Genomic DNA, 7,510 nt, shown 5'->3' with positions numbered 1-7,510 from the left:
GTGAGGAAAAGCTGGCGCGGACTGTTTGGGCACTGTGAGGCAAGGCATGGCGCAGACTATTGGGCACCGTGAGACTTGTCTTGCAAGCCCAATTGCCTTTTCCCATTCGTGACTCAAATAGGGAATCCTTTCCTTATTCAAATTACAAAAGTGTCACGCCTATAAAAGGGGTTGCTCTCCCTTTTATTTTGTACCCTTGTTCTCACATCCTTGTGCCGGTGGCAGAGTGGTAGAAATAAAGAGAGCAAGCATTCCAGGTATGTACTCCAGGGTTTCTCCTTCAATCTCTTTCCTTTTTTTTTTATTTATTGGCGCAAACCCTATCCATAGGTATATCTTCTATGAACTTGTAGAAATATTTTAGCGTGAACACCGCAATAGCGTTAAACACCTCAGTTATTATGCAATAGTAGGCCTGCACGGGCAGGTGACTGCCACCAATTCCTTTCCCATGAAAACCTAGATTTTAGGGTTTTTTTTTTTGGTGTAGCCATGTGTATAATTTTCGCGGTGGAACGTGCTTTCTTGGCCGGGCGCGTACTTTCCGCTGCGAGGTACGGTTTTGGCAAGGAGTGTGCTTTCCGTGGATACATAGGGTTCGCTAGTTTCCATTTCTTCGGTTATGTGTGTTACGACTTGTGGTTGAAAATAAAGTTGCTTGCAACCGAAATGAATTCTTCATTGCTGATAAAGTAATCTTCGTGCACCCTCCTTCTAGTAGTAATTTTTTTTATACCCCTTTCTTTTGTTGTAGTTGAAAGCGTAAGTAGCTTAAGATGGTTTCGTTAGGATGTCACCTGAGAAAATCCCTGTCGCGTCTTCGAAAAATATTGGCAGCTCTAAGCCAAACATGGATGATGAATTTTTCACAACGTCCGCCACAGCTAGGAGAAATCATCCTAAGTTCGTGCCCATCCTCCTGACCGGTTCAGAGGGTGAAGGAGACACCCAGTCGGTTCGACCAGGTTGTGTAATACGATTTTGCCTTCAGAGGCAAGAGTATCCTGCTTCTTTCATTGACTTCAGAATCTGTCCGAGTCCGTTGCGCTCTTTCGACAAGTGGATGCAATTCATGATAAGTCAGGATTGCGTAAAAGCAAATTTGATCAAAGCGCAAATCCTTGACGCTGTCATAGATTCTGCGGCGCTTCAAATCAGGAAAGATATCCCGAGCTTAGTTTCTTTCGTCTCTCGATGGTGTCCAGACACTCACACAGCCATATGAAGGTGGGGTGAAATGACCGTCTCTTAGGAAAGCGTGGCTGTCTTGCTGAACCTTCCCATAACATGGAATCTTGATATTACCTTGTCTTAAGATGAAGAACAAATACACGCTGCTCTCGTTGCGAAGTCAAAAGGTTTTGTTCGGAAGGAAAACGAGACGAGGTGTTTCTACAGCTGGTGGGTGTCTCAATGGTTCCTAGATGAGTCGGAGCCAGATCAAAAGAAATTCATGTCGCGACATTCTTGGTTCTTTGGTTATCCAGGGACATTTTTGACGACGGCTCTGGTAAGAAGGAAATAAGACATGGTCTCATTAAGTTTGCCATCAGATTAGCGAAAGATGTTGTTCTCCCCATTGGCGGCTTGTTTCTCGGTTCTCTGTACACACATTTGGATCATCTGGTTGTGGACATGTGTGCTTCAAACGGCTACATGAAAGTGGACTCGTACGTCCATGTTGCTTTTGTTCAAGCGTGGTTGTGGGAACATTTCGAGAAGTGCGCTCCCAAATCGCTAACTTTACTTCCCGAGTCTTGGGGTGGTTTTAGGATACTTCGCTGGGTGAACAGGCGCCCAAGATCTGGCTCGAATCTGGTTGACTTCCTTGACAACTCCTACACAATCAACTTTCATCCATGGGCTCCGGTGCACGGATCCATAGTTCAAATAGACATTTTTTCCTCTGTTTCGAATACATTTTTGCTTTCTGAAAAGAATACGAGCATTGGCGAGGTCGTGTTCATGCGAAGTTGCACGCCTGGTTATGTACCGTCTTTCTTTCGAGGATCTTGTCAGGCATTCTCTTGCAACATTGACAGGGCGGCTCGACATATGGGATTTGACAAAGGAGTCCCTCTCTCTCGTCAGTCGGCCGTTCCAGAAAACTTGTTTCCATATTCTCTTGATGCTAGTGCTCTTGCGCCGGGTATAAGTCTTCCCTTCTTTCTCTCGGCACGAAATCCGACAACAACTTCCAAGTATAACATATTCTGGCAGGACGAGTTCCTTGCCATTCATGGATTCGTGAATGACGTAGTGAAGAATACATGTAGTAAGCCTTCTGCTGAAACTTTAGAAAGACATCCATTGTTAAGGGACCCTTCCTCGCCCAAACGGAAATATCTTAACACGGACACGGACAGTCCCCAAAAGAAGGAGCGAAGGTCGAAAGATCGCGCGGGTGGTTTTCGACCAGATTCAACGGCCCTTGTGACTTTCAGTTCTTCCAACGTTCAGGTATGTATTATTTTTCTTGCCCACTCAGTCGAATTGTACAGTTTTTTCGTTACTGAAAATCTTTCCTTATTCCTTAACTTGGGCGTGAACTCCTTTGCCCAGCTTGCACGTAGTCAGAAAACGGCGGCTCTCGCAACAAAGGGTGGCAATGCTCAGCCTTAGAGAACGGCGGCTCTCGCGGCAGAGGGTGACAATGCCAAGCCTTCTTGCGGTGAAGAAGAGCTCGAAAAGGAGGAAAGCTCGGAATCTAGTGATGATGAAAATATCTCTTCCAACAGCAGCGCAAAGTCTTCTTCTAGTCAATCTGAAAGTGAATCAGTGAGTCTTCCACGTATTCTTCTTCTTCCTTTCTCTCTTTTTTTTTTGAAAAATGTCTAAACCATGATATCGCAAGGAGAACCCGCTCCTGAAGATGGCACCGAGGCGGAAAACTGTGGAGATACAGCTTTGTCTCCAACCGTGGCAGCTGCGCCTGGCGGCCCGGAAATGGAGGTCGATCAAGATGAAGATGTTGTCGCGGCTCAAGTAGTGGAGAGTGCTCCATCGACCGCTGGCGCTATTAAGGTTAGGATTCCCTTTCCAGTTGCCGGTTCGGTTGCGGGTACCATTTTCGCTCCTCCATACTTAGTTCCTTATCCAGATCATGTGTTGATCGGCGGCTTCAGCGTGCCAGCCAAATACGAGACGTTATATACCAAGATATGGGAAAGGTATGGACATATTTCCACAACCAAAAAGGTTACTAGTCGTTTTGCGGCGGTCAAGCGTGTGGAGGAAGATTTATCTTCGATTGACGATATGTGCAAAGTGACTGGCCATACCGTTTTTGAGGACGTGGTCTCAAGATGGAAGTTCCATCGTGATGTGTGCGTAGACCACGAGTTCAACGTTCCCTGCTTTGTTGAAGGTTTCTCTGAGATCCAAAGGTTGCAGACCACGCCGACTGAAGGACCTTCCACGGATAAGTTCGCACAGCAGGAGGCGGAAATCGAAAGGTTCTCCATGGAGCTGAAGCTGAAACGGGCGGCTCTCGAAAGCACGAAGGAGGATTTCTCCAAGAAGAGTAAGCCATTACTAGATGGTTTTCCTTGAATGTACTCCTGTTTTCTGAGCTTCTTTATTTAGGCTTTTTTTTTTGAAAGGCGAACAAAGCGCCTAGTTTATGGTTTGGTTTTCTGGATTCTTGGGTTGATAGATAATTGTTACCTATGAGGGTTTTGGATTATTCTTTTGGAATGAATTATTTTTAGAATAATGTTGTTTTTGGTCATGACTATATGTGGCATAAATACCCCAGAAGAGTCATGGAGTTGTGAACGTTGTGTTGTCAATAGAAGGTATGGGACGAAACATGGGGATAACATAGCTATCGGTTTTTACTATCTATGTGAAAATTCTAGGTAGTAGAACATGCAACTCGTCTGACAAGACTTACTTGCTTTTAAAGTATCCCAACAAAATGGATCTCCCGGATGTAAATCAAAGTTTTTGTGGGCGGCGGCGCCGTGAATTTGAAAAGTCCTCAATCATTCCTAAGTCCCCAGTCGTTCCAGAGTCGTCTGATAACCGAGGCGGCGACTAGTCTGCTTCCATCATCTCGATATCTGGGTTGAAAAGATGGAATCGGAAATCGGGAATGGATATTATGAACGATAAATTAATCTCTCACTGTGGTCGCCAATTGTTTGAGGGTAAAAACAGTTTCTGTTGATTTTGGTAATTTCGAGTGTGTGGGTGAGAAACGAGTCTAAACCCTAAACAATGTACTGCAAGGGAGTACTTTGATTCGAGAGATAAATCTGTACAAATCCGGACTAAACCAAGAAATGACAATTCCAGACTTGGTTCGGTCACAAAGTGAAGGAGAAGGGTTGGTGTAGGGAGGGAAGCGAAGAGAGTGTTGAGACCAGAATAGTTGATTCGGGAAGAATAGTTGTTTGACGACTTGTATTAGAAAGTGGAAATCTAACAGATGGGAAAGCTGACAAGTGATTTATGAGTGTTGTATTCTCCTGACCAAAACATGTCTTTGGTGGAAATAGGTGAGACCTATTTATACAAGTCACAACGAAACGTACTCTGGTCTCGTAAGAAGTGGAAACGGTTGAGTAAATGGAAGAAAATAGTAACGGGTAACACCTGGAATTGATGTTTCCATAATGAAGAAAACGTTTCAACATTACTTCTTGTATTTACTAACCGCCTCACCCTTATGACACTTTCCTATAACGGGCGTAGTGTAAGCCGCACGATGTAAACCGCCAGACCAATACCCTGACGAGCATCCCCCAGTTTGTGACATGTTTTGATGTCTCGAGTGTTTTCGTGGAAAACGTGTAACATGTTTCTACATGTGGCGTGGCCAAGGATTTGGCGTTTGTAGCCAAGTTGGTGCCATGACCAAAGAATAGGCATCGTAACCAGGTTCGTGTTGTGACCAAAGAGTTAGCATCGCAGCCAAGTTGGTGCCGTGACCAAGAGTTAGCATCGCATCCAAGACATTGCCACGAGTCGTTTGGTGGCAGGTGTGTACGGATGAGATCTGCATCTCAATAGGAAGGGTAGCCGTAGATTGTCGGAACCCTTCGTTTTGCAACCAGCGGCATGGTTCCAACGCTTGCATGCTCTTGGCACGACCAAATTAGGGTTTTGGCATCGTGGCCAAGAGATTTCCACAAATCGTTTGGTGGCAAGTTTGTATGTCTCGGATTCGTATCTCAGGAGGAAAGGTGGTCGTTGATTCTTGCAACCCTTCGTTTGGCAGCCAGCGACATGTGGTAGGGCCGGCAGGGCTTTGGAATATTTTAGGCGCGGCCAAAATTAGGGTTTTGGAAAAACCGTGATGTTTGGCCTTGGGCCGGAAGTTTCCATGCGTTAGGTGGCGAACTTGGACGACTGAGATCTGCATCTCAGATGGAGGGGTAGCCGTTGATTGTTGCAACCCTTCGTTTGGCAGTCAACGGCATGTGGTATGCCATTGGCACTGTGGTGCGGCTGGCATGGTTGGCATGTCTTGACATGGAGATGTGGATGGTATGGTATGCCATTGGCACTATGGTGCGGCTGGCATGGTTGGCATGCCTTGGCGCGGAGATGTGTCTGGCATGCCTTGGCGCGGAGATGTGGATTGTATGGTATGCCATTCGCACCGTGGTGCGGCTGACATGGTCGGCATGCCTTGGCGCGGAGATGTGGCTCGCATGGTATGTCATTGGCACCGTGGTGCGGCTGGCATGGTCGGCATGCCTTGACGCGGAAGTGTGGCTGACATGGTATGCCATTGGCGCGTAGATGTTTCCAGTCAGTATTGAGGGTTTTTCCGTGGAATGTCGCGTATATAAAGAAAAAAGATACCTTGGTAATTTTTACGTAGGCATGTTGAATGATTCGATAAATGTGCTAGTGGTCGTAGTGACGTCATGTCATATGTAAGGTTTTACGATATTAACTCTAAGCTAAAAATCACCATCAACACCAATATTATCACCACCATGAACGTGATGATTCTGAGGAGTTGTAGCTGGTTAATGGTGGTGGTTTTGTGGTAGTCATTATGTTTCTTGGGGGCTGGGGTTCCAAAAGCTTTTCAGACAGGTTAGTTTTCTAACGGTCCGCATTTGGGCTTGAACTTTTATATTCGGAGCTTTTTAGCATCTAAAAACCTATCAATTTTGTAGAGTTATTATCGACAAAAGCTTTTCACAACTAGCATCTAAAAACCACCACCATCTTCTTCCCAACCGACCCACCTTCTTCTTCCCCAATGGGCCATCACGTTAAATCCTTCTTTTTAATCTAATTATGCAAACCTACTGTTGTATTTTGACGAATGCGTGATTGTGTGGTGAAAGTGTTGTTCAAATGCTATTTGAATTTTTTTTATTGTAATGAATATTATCGCTCCCATTAGGTCAACGAAAATTCAGAAAAAGAAAAGAAAAAGCTCCATGGGTTAATGAATATCAAAAAATTGAAATCTACTATATAAATTGTACTATTTGTTTATCCTGGTTTGATCGGGGTAATGCCCAAATTAATTAGGGTATATCTAATGAGACAAAATTCAGGTCATTTTGAAGTAAAACAGGCTATTCCTTAACCTTGTATTTTCTAAATGGCTAATATATCCTGATTTAATTAACACTAAAAATTCCGATTAGGTTAATTAATTGAATTTAGATGAGTTAATTAAATAGATTAAAATTTATGAATCTAAGTTATCAAATTTTGTTTTTGATTGAAATCATGTGGAAAGATTTTTGATGAAAAAAATTTGTTTTGAGAAATTTTTTTGCAACGAAAATGAAAACATACTACCCAAACACTTCTAAAAAGGGGATGGCAAAGCTGATGTGTGAAATCATACTCAAAATTAAAGAAGAAATCAACACTTTCAGTTCTGAAACTATGAAAAGTCGACAGGGTCGACGAATGAAGAACATGCCGACTATATCTGGCCGACGAGGTCTACAGATGAGTAACATGCCGACTATATCCGGTCGGCAAGGTCGGTGAATGAAGAAGACGCCGACTATATTATTTTTGACACACAGAAGACTGTTGTAAATGTTTCACTTATTGATTTTTTACCTTACCGGCTACCTTATAGTCGGCAAGCTCGACAAAAAATACCTTGCCGACTATAGGATTTTTGACATACAGAGAAAGATGTTACAAATGCATAATTAGTCGGCAAGGTATAAGGATGAATACTGTGCCGACCCTGTAAATATTGCTTTCAGAAACAAAACTCTTTGAAAAGTCGGCATGTTATTCATCTTATAACCTTACTGACTAAAAATAATATATGAAAAGGCGGCATGTTGTTCATCCTATAAGTTTGCCGACTAAAAATAAATATGAAAAGTCGGCATGCTCGACAAACAAATACCATGCCGACTGTGTAACTACAATTCAACAAGTTCAAATTTTCTGATCTAATTTGTCATTCAAATAACTAAAAGAAGTACTAGAATGAATTTGAAAGGATTAATTGACAATAAAAAAATCATAATCAACGATATTTTTTCATTTGAAAATGACTAAATAT

The sequence above is a fragment of the Papaver somniferum genome, chromosome 6 (assembly GCF_003573695.1).
Source record: "Papaver somniferum cultivar HN1 chromosome 6, ASM357369v1, whole genome shotgun sequence".
Taxonomy (NCBI): Eukaryota; Viridiplantae; Streptophyta; class Magnoliopsida; order Ranunculales; family Papaveraceae; genus Papaver; species Papaver somniferum.
The sequence above is the reverse complement of the archived record's forward strand: the minus strand, read 5'-3'. Positions refer to the sequence as shown.